Source organism: Scyliorhinus torazame, chromosome 2 (assembly GCF_047496885.1).
Source record: "Scyliorhinus torazame isolate Kashiwa2021f chromosome 2, sScyTor2.1, whole genome shotgun sequence".
In the NCBI taxonomy this organism is placed as follows: domain Eukaryota; kingdom Metazoa; phylum Chordata; class Chondrichthyes; order Carcharhiniformes; family Scyliorhinidae; genus Scyliorhinus; species Scyliorhinus torazame.
In genome coordinates this window covers 180,676,790-180,694,282 of record NC_092708.1, presented here as the reverse complement: position 1 = coordinate 180,694,282, position 17,493 = coordinate 180,676,790, and the positions used below count along the sequence as shown (strand labels likewise).

Sequence of the window (17,493 nt, the reverse complement as noted above, 5' to 3'; positions counted from 1 at the left end):
AAGAGAGTAGAACAGTAAAGAAGACTTTAATAAGCTGAGAACTAGCCTGATGCCGAGACAGGTGCTGACTGGATGCCGCCTACAGAGCGGCCCCTTATATACGACTCCCTGGTGGAGTCGGAGGCAGAGTCCCTCAGGGTTCCAAGACTGGTCTTAAAGGGGACATCACCTTACATGATGATAAGGGTACAGTAACATAGTAACCATTTATCACATTCACCCCCTGTTTAAAAAACGCAAAGTCCGGCGGGGGTGAAGTGGAATCACAAGTCTATTTGTTTCGGTGACCTGATCATCCTTGTCGACCACCTCAGCTCGGGCGGTGGTGCGGCAGACACGGACATCTTAGGTGAGGGTACATCCGGGAGCACGGTGGTCGAAGCTTTGGTCCGGGTCGGGGTAGAGGATCGGGGCGCAGGTGGGATAGCTGGGGCTGGGGGCAGCAGTGCCGGCGCCAGGGGGGGGGGCGCTAGAGGGTGCGCGTGGTCGGTGTCCACTGACGGAGAGGGGAACCGGGGGGGTGATCAGTGGGTGCCAGATTCCGCAGGGAATCCGTGAGAGGGGGGCGTCTGTAGTGGGGGAACCGGCGGGTGCCAGATCCCGGAGGGAAACCGTGTCTTGCCTGCCGTCAGGGTGCTCGACGTAGGCGTATCGGGGGTTTGCATGTAGTAGTCGGACCCTCTCAACCAAGGAGTCCGTTTTATGGCTCTTCGCGTGCCTCCGGGGAAGAACAAGTCCAGGAGTCATCAGCCAAGGTGGAAGCGAAACCCCGGAGGTGGACTTCCTGGGGAAGACAAACAAGCGGTTGTGAGGGGTCTCATTCGTGGCCGTGCAGAGGAGCGACCTAATGGAGTGGAGGGCATCGGGTAGGACCTCCTGCCAGTGGATGGTTGGGAGACTTCTCGACCGTAGGGCCAGAAGGACAGCCTTCCAAACTGTCGCATTCTCCCTCTCCACCTGCCTGTTTCCACGTGGGTTATAACTGGTCATTCTGCTCGAGGCGATGCCTTTGCTGAGCAGATACTGACGCAGCTCATCGCTCATGAACGATGTACCCCGGTCACTGTGGATATAAGCGGGGAAACCAAACAGGGTGAAGATGCTGTGCAGTGCCTTTATCACGGTGGCTGAGGTCATGTCCGGATAGGGGACAGCGAATGGGAAGCAGGAGAACTCGTCGATGATGGTTAGGAAGTAGGTATTGCGGTTGGTGGACGGGACAGGACCTTTGAAGTCCATGCTTAGTCGCTCAAAGGGCCCCGAGGCCTTTACGAGGCGAGTCTGGTCTGGCCGGTAGATGTGCGGTTTGCACTCCGCGCAGATCTGGCAAGCCCTGGTCATGGCCTTGACCTCCTTGGTGGAGTAAGGTAGGTTGCGGGACTTGATAAAGTGGGCGAGCCGGGTAACCCCAGGGTGACAGAGGTCATTGTGGATGGCCCGCAGGCGATCCTCCTGCGCGTTGGCACACGTGCCGCGGGACAGGGTATCCGGCAGCGACTCCTCGATATCGTACGTGTAGGTGGAGAGTTCGATCCTCCACCTCAAGCTTTTATCATTTTTAATTTTGCCCCGTTGTGCGTTATTAAACATGAAGACTACCGACCATTGGTCTGTAACGAGGGTGAACGTCCTACCGGCTAGGTAGTGCCTCCAGTGCCGCACGGCCTCCACAATGACTTGTGCCTCCTTTTCGACTGCAGAGAAAATGGAGTAAAAGACCTCCAGGACACGGTAACACTCGCCACCTCGCTGGAAGTGGCCCGCCACAATCTAGGCACGTATACTGCGGACCCTGCGAGCCCCCCTCGGACTTCCCCAGACTCGGCCACGCTACAGGCCAGTGCCGCGCAGTGATCCACCCAGACCTGGGGCACACCGTGCTATTTCTGTGGGCAGGGCCAGCATCCATGTCCACGCTGCTCAGCCCGCTCCGCCATCTGCAGCGACTGCGGGAAGAAGGGGCATTTCGCGAGGGTCTGCCTGGCCAGGCCCAAGGCCCAGAAACAAAAAGATCATCAGGCCCGTAAATCAGGCTCACAGGCCCGCAGGCCTCGCAACGCGGCTGCGCATCAACCCGACACCCCCCCCTTCTGACGCGTCATCCGCCTCGTGCAAATCATGGGGGCGGCCATCCTGGCGGTGGCCATCTTCTCGGCCCGACACGTGCAACCGACGGCGGCGGACATTTTACGAGTCCGACTCGGCTGAGGACTCGGACTACCCACAACTGGGAGCGATCACCCTTGACCAAACCCGGCCAAAACACCTGCAGAATTCCATGATGTAGGTCCGGGTCAACGGGCGCGACACTGCATGCCTCTTCGACTCCGAGAGCACTGAGAGCTTTATCCACCCAGAAACGGTAAGGCGCTGCTCCTTGTGCACCCATCCCGCGTCCCAAACCATACCCCTCGCCTCCGGGTCCCACTCAGTCCAAATCAAGGGGTATTAGAACATAGAACATAGAACAATACAGCGCAGTACAGGCCCTTCGGCCCACGATGTTGCACCGAAACAAAAGCCATCTAACCTACACTGTGCCATTATCATCCATATGTTTATCCAATAAACTTTTAAATGCCCTCAATGTTGGCGAGTTCACTACTGTTGCAGGTAGGGCATTCCACGGCCTCACTACTCTTTGCGTAAAGAACCTACCTCTGACCTCTGTCCTATATCTATTACCCCTCAGTTTAAAGCTATGTCCCCGCGTGCCAGCCATTTCCATCCGTGGGCGAAGGCTCTCACTGTCCACCCTATCTAACCCCCTGATCATTTTGTATGCCTCTATTAAGTCTCCTCTTAACCTTCTTCTCTCCAATGAAAACAACCTCAAGTCCATCAGCCTTTCCTCATAAGATTTTCCCTCCATACCAGGCAACATCCTGGTAAATCTCCTCTTCACCCGCTCCAAAGCCTCCACGTCCTTCCTATAATGCGGTGACCAGAACTGTACGCAATACTCCAAATGCGGCCGTACCAGAGTTCTGTACAGCTGCAACATGACCTCCTGACTCCGGAACTCAATCCCTCTACCAATAAATTGTATTGTATTGTATTGCAGACCTCTCGATTCAGGGCGCCGAATACGCTCGTTTCAAACTTTATATCCTCCCTCACCTCTCTGCCCCCCTGCTGTTCGGACTGGATTTCCAATGCAGCTACCGAAGCCTGACACTGAAGTTCGGCGGACCCTTGCCCCCCTCACAGTATGCATCCTTGCGACACTTAAAGTCGCATCCCCCTCTCTATTCGCGAACCTCACTCCCGACTGTAAGCCCGTCGCCACCACCAGGAGCCGACGGTACAGTGCCCAAGACATGACTTTTATCAAGTCGGAGGTCCAGCGATTACTGGGAGAGGGGGTCATCGAAGCTAGCAACAGCCCCTGGAGAGCACAAGTGGTGGTAGTCCGGTCCGGGGAAAAGAAACGGATGGTTGTGGATTATAGCCAGACCATAAACCGATTCACGCAGCTCGATGCGTACCCCCTTCCTCGCATCGCGGAAATGGTAAATCGGGTCGCTCAATACCGAGTATTTTCCACTGTCGATCTCAAATCTGCCTACCACCAGCTTCCCATCCGACCGAGGGACCGCCCTTATACTGCCTTCAAAGCAGCCGGCCGGCTCCTCCACTTCCTCAGGGTCCCCTTCGGCGTCACAAATGGGGTCTCCGTCTTCCAGAGGGCGATGGACCAAATGGTGGACCAGTACGGCTTGCGGGCTACATACCCGTACTTGGACAATGTCACCATCTGCGGCCATGATCAGCAGGACCATGACGCTAACCTCAAAATGTTCCTCCAGACCGCCTGAGCCCTTAATCTGACCTATAACGAGGGCAAATGCGTTTTCCACACCACCCGGCTGGCCATCCTTGGCTATGTCGTGGAAGACGGGGTCCTAGGTCCCGACCCCGACCGCATGCGCCCCCTTAAGGAACTCCCTCTCCCCCGCAGCCTCAAGGCCCTCAAACGGTGCTTGGGGCTTTTCTCCTATTACGCCAAGTGAGTCTCCAAATATGCGGACAAAGCCCACCCACTCATAAAGACCACGATATTTCCCCTGACGGCTGAGCCCCGGTCGGCCTTCAGTCGTATCAAGGACGACATCATCAAGGCCGCTATGCACGCGGTGGACGAAATCATCCCTTTCCAGGTAGAGAGCGATGTGTCAGACATCGCCCTGGCTGCTACCCTCAATCAGGCAGGCAGGCCAGTAGCTTTCTTCTCCCGGACTCTCACCACCTCCGAGATTCAGCACTCTGCAGTCGAAAAGGAGGCACAAGCCATTGTGGAGGCCGTGCGGCACTGGAGGCACTTCCTAGCCGGTAGGAGGTTTACCCTCGTTACCGACCAATGGTCGGTAGTCTTCATGTTTGATAACGCACAACGGGGCTGTGGTAGTATGCATTAGGGGTCATGTGCGACTGTGAAGCCGTGATGTCATTGGCTGACAGATCCCAGGTCCTGGTTGGCTGTTGATCCCTAGCTCCGCCCTGAAGGCGGAGTCTAAGAACCAGGAGTTCTTCCCCACAGGCCAGTCTGTTGCTGAACTGCGGGGAACAAGTCACGCTTAATAAAGCCTCATTGACTTCATCTCTATTCGTCTCTCGTGAGTCTTTGTGCGCTACAGGGGCAAAATTAAAAATGAGAAAATCTTGAGGTGGAGGATCGAACTCCACCTCAACACGGGCAGCACGGTAGCATTGTGGATAGCACAATTGCTTCACAGCTCCAGGGTCCCAGGTTTGATTCCTGCTTGGGTCAGTCTGTGCGGAGTCTGCACATCCTCCCCGTGTGTGCGTGGGTTTCCTCCGGGTGCTCCAGTTTCCTCCCACAGTCCAAAGATGTGCAGGTTAGGTGGATTGGCCATGATAAATTGCCCTTAATGTCCAAAATTGCCCTTAATGTTGGGTGTTATGGGGATAGGGTGGAGCTGTTGACATTGGGTAAGGTGCTCTTTCCAAGAGCCGGTGCAGACTCGATGGGCCGAATGGCCTCCTTCTGCACTGTAAAGTCTATGATTCTATGACCTACGATATCGAGGAGTCGCTGCCGGATATAGGTCGAACGGATGCCGGACACGAAAGTGGCTCGGATGTGCAGGTTCATATGGACTTCCCCTGTCACATCCTGATGATTGTAGTTCCTGGTGAGCTTTTCCATGAACTCGTCTAGCGTTTCCCCTGAGCGCTGCCGGCAGGTAGAGAGCAGATGCTGGGCATGTACTTCGTTTATGGGTTTGACGAACCTCTTGCGTAGGATCTCAACCATCTCGTCGTAAGTAGTCACCTTCTCGATCGTGGCGGAGATTCTGTGACTCACCCGGGCGTGGAGTAGGCGCAGCTTGCGTGGCCCTAGCACGGGAGTCTCCGAAGAGTCCAGGTAGGCCTCGAAGCAGCGGAGCCAGTACTTAAAAATTTATTTTGCCTCTGGTGTCCGTGCTTCCAGGTTGAGCTTCTCTGGCTTGAGTCCTGCGTCCATCCTAATGTAGTTCAGCTTATTAAATTGTAGTACCCTCAATTACAACGCAAGAGAGTAGAACGGTAAAGAAGGCTTTAATAAGCTGAGAACTAGCCTGATGCCGAGACGGGTGCTTACTGGGTGCCGCCTACAGAGAGGCCCTTTATATACAACTCCCTGATGGGCGGGGCTGGAGGTGGAGTCCCCCAGGGTTCCAAGCACGGTCTGAAAGGGGACATCACCTTACATGATGATCAGGGTACAGTAACACAGTAATCATTCATCACACACACTAACTTCATTTGAAGCCTACTTGTGACAATAAGCAATTTTCATTTCATACTCTGTGGCCTAACTGACCGGTTCACTGTCTGGGATCCAGTCTGATCGATAGTGTTGGTTTATGCCAGGTTACTCAGGAGTTAAGTGGAATCACATGTATACAACTGAATTTAAATGGCAAATGGGGATTCCGTGCTTCCTTTGGTTTTCCCCATTGTCTGGAATTTTTCTTCCAAAATTTTAAATTGGGCGTGGGACAGTCCAGCGGCGATCACAGGACAAGGTAGAAAAATAGAACAATTAGGCTTTCTATTCAACCGATAGTTTTAACTTATTTACAGTCTGGAGATTGCTGAGATGATGCCAGCTGGAAAGACCCAGTCCATTGTTATCTTGGAATTATCGATTGTGAAAATTCTCAGATTGTTCGCTGTTCGACATCCTTTACAGAGACCCCCACCTCATTGATTCCCTACCCTCCTCCCTCCACCACCACTTACCTGCCCCACTCCACCCCTCACTGACCTTCATCTCATTTAATTGGATTGATTTTAATGCTGTCATCTTTGCTTCCGGTCCCTCTGTTCTCCTGCCCCATTCAATGACTTCCTAAAGCCATGTGTATCCCCAGTCATCCTATTCCCTTCCACGCCCTTTGTGTTGGGGGGAATGGGGGAGTGTGGGTGGGGGCCGGCGAGGGGGTGCTGGCTAACAAATGCGTGAACAATTGTTGCTGCCGATAATCATTCACTATCTCCCCCCAATTGTGTGCTCTAAGGGAGGGAGATTTGAACCATTTCTTCCCCACTGTCAGAAAGAATTGGAGGAACAAAAATAAATCAATTGGCAGGCACATTGGAAACCTATTGGTCATGATGACTATCCAATGGGTAGATACAGCTACAATGACCTAAAAGTAGTGAGATTCTTGCCTGTCTGCTACACTGCATATGGAATATATTACCAAAACATCTCCCCAATTAAATCCTCATCATATAAAAGAGATAATAACCTCCGGAGGTTAGCTTGTAGCTCACAGATAAATGCAAGGCCAATAGGAGAATACAAAACAAACGAAGCTGCGATCAAACAGCTCAGAGGTTGGGAAACCTGTGATTAATAACTTGCCTCCTTACTCGCCCAAAGCCAGTCCACCATCTGCAAGGCACAAGTCAGGAGTGTGATGGAATACTCTCCACTTACCTGGATGAGTCCAGCTCTAACACTCAAGAAGCTCGACTCTATCCCGGATAAAACAGTCCACTTTAATCGCATCTCATCCATCACCTTAACATTCACTTCCTCCACTACCTATACACAGTAGCAGCCGTGTGTACCATCTACAAGATGCACTGCAGGGACTCACCTAGGCTCCAAACCCACTACCATTTAGAAGGACACGAGCCCCAGACATATTGGAACACATCACTTTCAAGTTCCCCTCCAAGTCACTCACCATCCCGACTTGGAAATATATCACCATTCCTTCAATGTTGCTGGATCAAAATCCTGGAACTCCCTCCCTAACAGCACTGTGGGTGTACCTATACCACATGGACTGCAGCGGCTCAAGAAGGTGTCTCACTAGCACTTTCTCAAGGGCAATTAGGGATGGGCAATAAATGCTGATCTAGCCAGTGACACCCGTTTCCTACAAATGATTGACGAAAAGCTGCTCAGAAGTCTAGCCGGGCCACACTTAAATCCTATCTCCAGTTTTTGTTTATCAAGACACAAGGGAGACATTCCTAAAGTGGAGACAGTGCAATGAAGAGTCACAAGGTTGATCCTAAATTGCATTATGAGGAAAGAAAGTCAGCAGGAAATTTTTCTTCACACAAGGAAAGGTCAGTGTGTAGTATAACCATGAGTGTTTCGTGACAAAAACCTGAGAATTATTTAAAAATAAGCAGCTGAATACAACAATGGTGTGAGAAAAACATTTCCCTGGATGGACAAAACAGGATGGGTTTAATGGTACTCCTTGTCCGTCATTATCTTGTGGAATGCTGACAGTCTAGGCAATAGTCATTCTCAGGAATAAATACAAAATCTAACACTTTAAATGTTCACCCGGAAAAGTAGGCATAAACTTAGATGGATTTATGTGTGGACTAACCTTCAGGGTGCAATGAAATCATGGGTCAGGAAAACTTGGTTCTTTCACCGTTACCATGGTTGGGACACCCAGAGATTTGTTTGAATGTCTAATTTAAGTTGGGCAGCGGGGAATGTTTGTTAGTATGAGCTAACATGTTTTGACCGTGAGCACTGTTCTGTTGGTATTGTTTTTATGTTGACCTTGGTTTAGTATTCATCATGATTCAACATCAAATCAGAAAAAAAATGAAGCAAGTTTATTAATTTTTAAAGCAAAGCTTAAAGACAGTGGCAATCCCCACCAAAATACCACCCAGATCCCCTGGCAGCAGCCTGATAACTAATTCGCTGTTGAGAGATTGGCAATGAAGTGGCCGTCTACAGATGTTTGTATTTAGACTGACAGGAAATGCTGACACGTACTGAACTCCGAGCATATCAAGAAATCCCTGTGCAATGTCATCCAGGGATGTTCATGAAAGTTTTCTAAAGGACCACAGTCTAGGCCGGTGACTTATTCATCGATATAAAGTTGTAGGTAACACATAGCTCAGAGGCACTGGTTGCACACTTTCACCTCATTATATTGGTGAGGGCATGTGGTGTCCATGGGCACTGCCCCAGTAGAACTGGTGGTTCATCCTAGATTAATGTGCTTAAGTCTCTCATGCTGTTAGTAGTTTTTATGCTGATTAGAAGCAGCTCTGCTCCCGGTGCGGAGAGGGGGTAGGGAGGGATGAAGACCACTTCCTGAACAAGCTCCTGGCCTGGCCAAACTTGCCATAAACAGATCCAGGCAGTGGGAGACTGAGGTGATCTCCTGACCCGACTGTCTGCCCCTCTACTGTTGCTCTATTCGCAACTGGGTGTCCCTGGAGTGGGAGCATGCGGTGTCCACGGGCACCATCAAAGCCATCCGTGCCTGCTGGACACCGCAGGGACTGGGGTGCTTTATTGACCCTTTTAATCACATTTTAATTTGATGTTTTAAGTTTCGCTTGTGCATTGTTTTTGTTTAGGGCAGTAAGCCTTTAAGTGGCTGCCCCTTTTAATTTGTCCATCAGTTTATTTAATTTAGTTTAATTGTTTTGTGCACAATAGTTGGAAGCAGCACCTCCAGCAATGTTGGGTGCATTCACTCAAGCTGCACTGGTACTAGGCCAAAAGGCGGTGCGGAGCAAGACGGTTGGGGGGGGGGTTTGTGTGAAGAGAGTGCATGGGTGTTTAATTGGCTGGTACGTGTGCAAATCTCAACAAACTACACCCCTGGGAGTAGCAACTATATTGAGGAGATAGTGCACCTCTGAACCAAATGTTACCTACAACTTTGCTTTGTTTATGGGAAGGGAGGGAAAATTGTGTCTGCAAACTGAAGTTTGTGGGTGGTCATTCGCATGCAGGAAACATGAGCCCTGCAGGCAGCAATGAAAAAAAAAATGCTCATTTCAAATTCAGTCACAAGCATTTAATTGTTCACGGAAGTTTAGCACTGTAGCAAAAATGAATCAGGGTGAAAATGTCATATCCACCACATTTACCAGTCAGTATCTCCTTATAAAAGGACCAGTCAGTATCTCAACATAATTTGTGATGTTGCTGTTTATACATTGCACAAAACACAGAAGTAGGTCATTCATTCCATCAGCGGACTCTTTGATGGAGTTAACCAACTCCACTCCTTCACTCTTTCCCCATTGCCTTGTACCTTAGTTTTCTTTCCTTTTCAAATATATTTCCATTTCCCTTTTCAAAATTATTATTGAATCTGCTTCCAGCACCCTTTCAGGCAGCGACTTCCAAATCACAACAACCTGTAGAGTTAATATTGGTGCTAATGTGCTTCTTTCACTGACCAGTTACAATGGAGCTCTTGGAGAAGAGTTGGGTCCTACACGACCCTCTCCTCCTCCGTTCATTCTCAGACTGAATCAGTTATAATCTTTGCAACTAAGTGTGAACAGGACAACGATATGCATTTTCAGTAAAAAATTTAAAAACCCTAAGACAAGAAGGAAATAGATTTGATGAAGTATTAAACTACCTGCCTCCCAGACCCAAGCGGACTGATCTGACTTGCAGTCCCACCCCTCGTCTTTTTTTGCTAATTTAGATTTTCAGCATTTGAAGTTTTTCATTTCACTATTTTTTTGGTAAATAGGAACAGTAATCCTGGAACATAGAATCCCTACAGAGCAGAAGGGGGCCATTCGATTTATCGAATGGGCACTCTACCCATGTCCACTCCCCCGTTCATCCACCCTATCCCTGTAACCCCATAATCTAGCCTGCACATCCCTGGACACCAAGGAGCAATTTAGCATGGCCAATCTGCACATCTTTGGACTGTGGGAGGAAACCAGAGCACCCAGAGGAAACCCAAGTAGACACGGGGAGAATGTGCAAACTCCTCACAGACAGTGACCCAATGCTGGAATTGTACCTGGGTCCCTGACGCTGTGAGGTACCAGCGCTAATCACTGTGCCACCGTGCCACCCTTAAAGTTTAAAAGTTCCTGCTGAGCAAGTCCACAACACACTGTCAGGGAGCTGCCCCACCACTTGTCGTAACTCTGAAAGACAGCTGCCCGAGGAAAATGAGCAGTATTAAGGAGTCCCATTCTGTGGAGCACTGCAAATTCTTCCTTTTCAACCATTGATCCAATTCCCTTTTAAGTTACGACTGGACCTGTTTCCTTAATTCCTTCAGGCAAGGAGTTTGATATTTCTCAGCTCCGTTTGAAAACCTATTTAATTCAATCCTGACGATACTTGGCGATTGGCTTTATTCCTATTCTTCCACAATAGGAAATTATCCTAAAAGCATATTTTTCAGTCAGTATTTTTTAAAACAGCATTATGTACAATTGTCTTAAATTGACACAGAACATATAGATGCATCTCACTTTTATTCCACACAAAACAGTTTTATTCTCCTTACCTTGGAGTGATTCCAGCTAACTTTCAGTGTGGAGTTGACTGCAACGTTTGCTGTCCAACAGTGATGTTTTTATTCGCTGTGAGCTGTGAGTTAGAAGCTGTTATTGAAATCAATGCAGTCCCAATGCGGATAGATTCAACCAATCGGTGGCTGAGATTGAACACATCCCTCAGACCAGCTACATCAGTTGCAACTTAATGAAGCTTAAGTGATGCAGCAAAAATCTTTTAAAGGACCCAGTGTCTTGTTGGAACTCGAGCAGAGTGGTACACAGTGTCCCTGTAAAATTCTGATGATCTGGATTGCCCCTGATGACTATCACACAACAGCCTGCTTTACATCTGAGATTGTTGATATTATCCATGATTTATTCAGATCTGTTCCATGATTGTGGCTGACCTAATGACTCGAGCACAATAATACCCCCATTCTTATATCTGCCAAATTCTTAAATATCTTAAATATTGAGGGCTGGTTTAGCTCAGTGGGCTAGAGAGCTGGTTTGTCATGCAGAACAAGGCCAACAGTGCAGATTAAATTCCTGCATCAGTTTACCCGAACAGGCCCCGGAATGTGGCGACTAGGGGCTTTTCACAGTAACTTCATACTTGGGCAGCACGGTAGCATTGTGGATAGCACAATTGCTTCACAGCTCCAGGGTCCCAGGTTCGATTCCGGATTGGGTCACTGTCTGTGCGGAGTCTGCACATCCTCCCTGTGTGTGCGTGGGTTTCCTCCGGGTACTCCGGTTTCCTCCCACAGTCCAAAGATGTGCAGGTTAGGTGGATTGGCCATGATAAATTGCCCTTAGTGTCCAAAATTGCCCTTAGTGTTGGGTGGGGTTACAGGGTTATGGGGATAGGGTGGAGGTGTTGACCTTGGGTAGGGTGCTCTTTCCAAGAGCCGGTGCAGACTCAATGGGCCGAATGGCCTCCTTCTGCACTGTAAATTCTATGATAGTCCCTTCTTTCTTGACAAATCTAATTCAAGTAGGGAAACAGATGAGGCGAAACCAACTCAAACAATTGGAGTTTACACGTTCTCCCTCTATCTGCGTGGGTTTCCTCCGGGTGCTCCGGTTTCCTCCCACAGTCCAAAGATGTGCAGTTTAGGTGGGGTTGCGGAGATATGGGGGGTGGGCTTTTGTCGGGCACTCCTTCAGAGGGTCAGTGAATTCTATAAGTCTTGATGCGGGAAAGCGAGAGAGAGAACAGCAATGTGAGAGATAGCACTCTGTAAATAAAGCTCCGTTGTTTTAAACCTTCGTGTTCCCTCGTATCACAGGGCAATGAGCACTACAGACGTACGTTGGCTAGCCATCTGGGAAGAAGAAATTTACCAAGAAAAGTTGGAGAAAAGAAAAGTTATGAAGGAAAACTTTTCACCCGGCGCGACACATGCTACGGTGAACTAACAGGCTAGGTGGATGTGGACGATAATCTGCCTGCAGAACATATTATACAGCTGTCTGTGATAAATGAGAGGCTGAAGCTCAGGTTGTTGTCTTATGTGTGAGGGAATCAAGGAAGCTGCTGAAAACGAGGTTGCGAAGTGTGCATATGGGAAACCACCATCAGTAGAAAAATGGCAGGCATTTTCAGCATTGCGGTATCCTTTGATGAAAATATGAAGCAATGGAGCTCTTATATTGAGCATTTTGACTATTTATCGCAGGCAAACAAAATAGTTGAAGATATTATGGTGCCCACTTTCCTGAGCGTGGTGGGGGAAACATATTTAATCTCCTCCATAGTTTAGTGCAACCTGAGAAACCAGGCATTAAGATGTACAAGCAGATTGTAGAAACTTTGAAAGCACATTTTCTGCCAAAGCCCTTGGTGATTGCCAAGCGCTTCTGATTTGCTAAGCAAAACCAAGAGGAGGAGAAAAATCAAGCAATTCATCATGTCTGTGCTTAAAAGACATGCAAAATATTGTGAGTTTGGAAATGCGCTGAATGGCACTATTCGGGACAGATTGGTTTACGTGAGCGAAGTAATACAGAAACGTTTGCTAGCTGAGAGTAATCTTACTCTGCAGAAGGTTATGGAAATCACAGTTTCTATGGAATTGGCTGCAAAGGAAGTTCAGCAATTGCGTTTATGTACTCAAATACACAAAATGGCTGCTGACTCGATACCCAAGAATTTCGAGATTCATACATGTGTATCTCAAGATTAACACACTAATGTTTAAGGCCAGGTCATTCTGATGCTGAATGTTTGTGTAAAGACATGGGACGGGATTCTACGTTTCTGAAACTAAGTATTGACGCCAATGGAGAATCCGTGGGCTTTTAGGACAGAAAAACCAACGCCGCACCTGGACCGATTCCGCTACCGTTGAGGGGCTAGCACTGGTGCCGCATGGAACACACTCAATTCCACTGAAAAATGGTGCGGGATTCGCCGGGTCCGTGATCGACACTCAGCAGGCTGACAAGCTGCAGCCCACATACGCATTACACTCCACAAGCAGGTACATGCAGCTGCAGCTTGTCAGACTCCCGAGTGTCAATCACGGACCTGACGAATCTCGCATCATTTTTCATTGGAATCAAATTTTACGACAGCAAAACTGGCACCATACCTGAACCTTTTACGCACCTCATCAATCAGCTCCTCACCCTCATCTGTCAGCTCCTCACCCTCATCTGTCAGCTCCTCACCTGTCAGCTCCTCACCTGTCAGCTCCTCGCCTGTCAGCTCCTCACCTGTCACTCCAGTTGTCAATGATATGAGACCAGATAGTTTTTGGAATCTCCAATGATAAAGTGCGCGAGCTGCTTCTGCAGGAAACAGACCTGCAACTTGAAAGTACAATTCAAATATGTCACGCTGGTGAGCTTACTGCAAAGCAGCTCAACACATTGAATCACCATAATTTTGGCGCAAAGGCAGCTGAGGCGGCAGATGACATTAGTGTGGTGACGCTGAATAAGAAACGTGTGCAAAGTGCGGGTGGCCATTTTGAGAGGCTGAATCGATCCTTCATTTTCTGTCCGCAAAGTGGCAAATGACATTTGCCCTGCTTATGGAAAAACATGTGCCATCTGTAATGGCAGGAATCATTTTGCAACTCAAGGAACTTATACAAGGAATAGGCCTGAATAAACAAAAAGTATTAGTGCTATTGATGAGGTGTGCCTAGAGGACATATTCTTTGTAGACACTGGGCTGGATTCTCCGATTTCGAGGCTATGTCCTGTGCAAAACGGCCACCGATCCTCCGTTTAGTGGGGGGCTAGCAGGCCGTCAGTATAGAGCACCCGGCTTTAGCTGCTGATACGGCCAGAGAATTGCTAGGTCCGTGGCCGCGCATGCGCACAGCGGTGGCGGCCTGCAGCGGCCGCGCCGTGCAACATGGCGCCGGCTGTGTGTGGTCCTGGCTTGCCAAATAGTATCCCCCATTTTGCCAGGCTCGCCATCCCAGACCATCCCCCATCAGTGCTCCCAGCACCTGCCAAAGTCCCCCCTACTCACGGATCAGCTCTCCCCTGACTGTGGCGGCGCTGGATTGAGTCCGCAACCGCCACGCCGAGTTCCTGACAAATAATAGCATGAGAGAACCCCGCCGTCGAGAATTCGGCTGGTTGCATCGGGGGGTTGGGCCTCAGGTAACGCCCTGAGGCCGTCAATATGGCATGCGGCGTACTACTAGAGTACGCTGCTTTGGAGGGGGCGGAGCATCGCAAAAGATTTTGTCGCAAACGGGGATTCTCTGGCCAATCGCCGAATGTGATTTTGGCATTGGAGACCGGAGAATCCCACCCATTATCTCCAGCAAACACTAGGAGACTCAAGTCATACCAAATAATAAATATATTTGTATCAAATCAATCTGCAGCAACAGTGAATTGAAGGCAGATAACCATAAAGATAAATGGCACAGTGATAACAGTCAAGTTCGACACTGGTTCGAAGGCCAACCTCAGCGACCTGTCCGATGTAAAAAAAAAAAGCTGCAAAATCAACCAAAAACAGCTACCAAAATGATATTATTAAGACATTATAATGGTAACAAAATCTCATTGTTAGAAGCATGTGAGCTTGAGGTCGATATACAAACCAAAATGTCCAAGTTGACATTTCCTGTGGTGGCAGCAGACCACGAGTCTTTAATTAGAGTTCAGGCGTGTGAGGAGCTACAGCTCGTCCTTCGATAGTACAGACAATGGTGCAATAGGCAGTCATCCCTCAGGAGACTCCATACTGAATGATTTCCCTGAAATTTTCCACAGTTTTGGTACGTTACCATACACGTACCAGATACAATTAAAGGAAGATGTGAAGCCTGTGATTCATGAGCCGAGATGTGTGCCGGCACCATTAAGGGACAAACTAAAGGCAGAGCTAGAGAGAATGACTGCCTTGGTGACATTAAGCATATTGAAGTCGCTACAGACTGGGTTAATTCGATGGTATATGTAAAGAAGCACAATAAAGAATCTCCACAATGGATGACCTGTATTGATGGTCTCAAACTAAGAGAAGAAACGAAGGAGGACCCAATGTTGCAAAAGGTGAGAAGATATCTTTGCGAAGGATGACCCAGAGAATCCCGCTCCGGTTTCCACAACGTGAGAGCAGAGTTGAGTATTGCAGATGGAGTTTTGCTGCAAAATAAGCAAATAGTAATTCCGAAACCGTTAAAATCGGTGGTTCTGAGCGAACTCCATGCAGCGCACAATGGAAAGAAAAAGTGCAAAAAGAGAGCCGAAGACACGGTCTATTGGCCGGGCATCCTCCAGGATATCAACTCAATGGTTCGAAACTGCACACAGTGCAGGAAAGTGAACATCTGTACACAGTGCAGGAATCAAACAAAAGGCACATGGTGCAACCTGCTTCAGTTCTAAGTGTTGGAGGAATCTGCTAATTCAGAAGCAGAGAATCAACCACTGTCAAAAATCGGGGCAAGGGAGAGGTTGCAAGCCAAATCCACAAAGAGGTTTGCTGCTGAGTCTACAAAATGCCTCCAATCATTGTGATGCAACCACCAGGTGAAGCAAGTTACAGTCTTAAAACATTTGAAGAACATACGGGACAAATGCAACAAGAGAATGATACGTCAATACATGAAGAACATCAAACTCAAGAAACAAACACAGAACATGAAGAATCTTTGCCAGTTCAGCAGACACAGAGAAGGTCTTCAAGAATAAGGCACAAATCAGAAAGACTGAACTTGTAACAGATTGTAGAAAGAAAATTCTGAAATGTATATAGTTATGCATATCATGATGAAATGTAAAAAGTAATTTAATGCATGTAAATAATTTCATTTTTCCAAAGGAAAGGGGATGTAATGATATGCATAAGACAAGTTTGTACATCATGTTATGCACGACCTCTGACCACTATGTGGCAGTGTAAACTCATCATGTGACTCTGTGGTCTGGGAGTTGGGAGTAGGTTGTGCTGGAAGATAGACATATTTTGCAGTAGTTCCACAATAATTAATTAGCGTTGGTAGTTTATTATTTTATTTACCTTAGTTATCTCATCACACAGTTGTTCCATGATAAATTATTTAAACTAAATGTTCTGTAGTTCATCATTCACTTCGGCCAGTTTACAGAACATGACAGGCTGGGAAGGGACATTAGGAATGTTGGAGCAAGCTCGAGGGGCCAAACCATAAGACCATAAGACATAGGAACAGAATTAGGCCATTCGGCCCATCGGGTCTGCTCCGCCATTCAATCATGGCTGATATTTTTCTCATCCCCATTCTCCTGCCTTCTCCCCATAACCCCTGATCCCTTTATTGATCAAAAACCTATCTAGCTCTGTTTTAAAGACAGTCAGTGATTTGGCCTCCACAGCCTTCTGCGGCAAAGAGTTCCACACATTCACCATCCTCTGGCTGAAGGAATTCCTCCTCATCTCTGTTTTAAAGGATTGTCCCTGTAGTCTGAGATTGTGTCCTCTGCTTCCAGTTTTTCCTACAAGTGGAAACATCCTCTCCACGTCCACTCTATCCAGGCCTCGCAGTATCCTGCAAGTTACAATAAGATCCCCCCTCATCCTTCTAAACTCCAACGGGTACAGACCCAGAGTCCTCAACCGTTTCTCATACGACAAGCTCTTCATTCCAGGGATCATTCTTGTGAACCTCCTCTAGACCCATTCCAAGGCCAGCACATCCTTCCTTAGATACGGGCCCAAAACTTCTCACAATACTCCAAATGGGTTCTGACCAGAGCCTTCTATAGCCTCAGAAGTACATCCCTGGCCTTGTATTCTAGCCCTCTTGACATGAATGCTAACATTGCATTTGCCTTCTTAACTACCGACTGAACCTGCACATTAACCGTAAGAGAATCGTGAACACGGACTCCCAAGTCCCTTTGTGCTTCTGATGTCCTAAGCATCTTCCCATTTAAGAAAATAGTCTACACCTCCATTTCTCCTTCCAAAGTGCATAACCTCACACTTTTCCACATTATATTCCATCTGCCACTTCTTTACCCACTCTCCTAGCCTGTCCAAGTCCTTCTGCAGCCTGCCTGCTTCCTCAATACTACCTGCCCCTCTACATATCACCAGCAAACTTAGCAACAGTGCCTTCAGTGCCTTCTTCCAGATCATTAATATATATTGTGAAAAGTTGTGGTCCCACCACCGACCCCTGAGGTACTTCACTAGTCACCAACCGCCATCCTGAAAAAGATCCCTTTATCCCCACTCTCTGCCTTCTGCCA

The 17,493-nt window shown here is 48.2% G+C and overlaps 1 protein-coding gene across 1 annotated transcript in view; it reads right to left on the bottom strand.

Moving 5' to 3' along the window:
- Positions 1-10,941, bottom strand: part of s100b (S100 calcium binding protein, beta (neural)) — an 89,165-nt gene extending 78,224 nt beyond the window's left edge. The window contains exon 1 of the mRNA XM_072480932.1: positions 10,788-10,941. The gene's annotated coding sequence lies outside the window, so the exon portion shown is untranslated. The remainder of the gene's footprint in view (positions 1-10,787) is intronic.
- Positions 10,942-17,493: the final 6,552 nt, after the last annotated feature.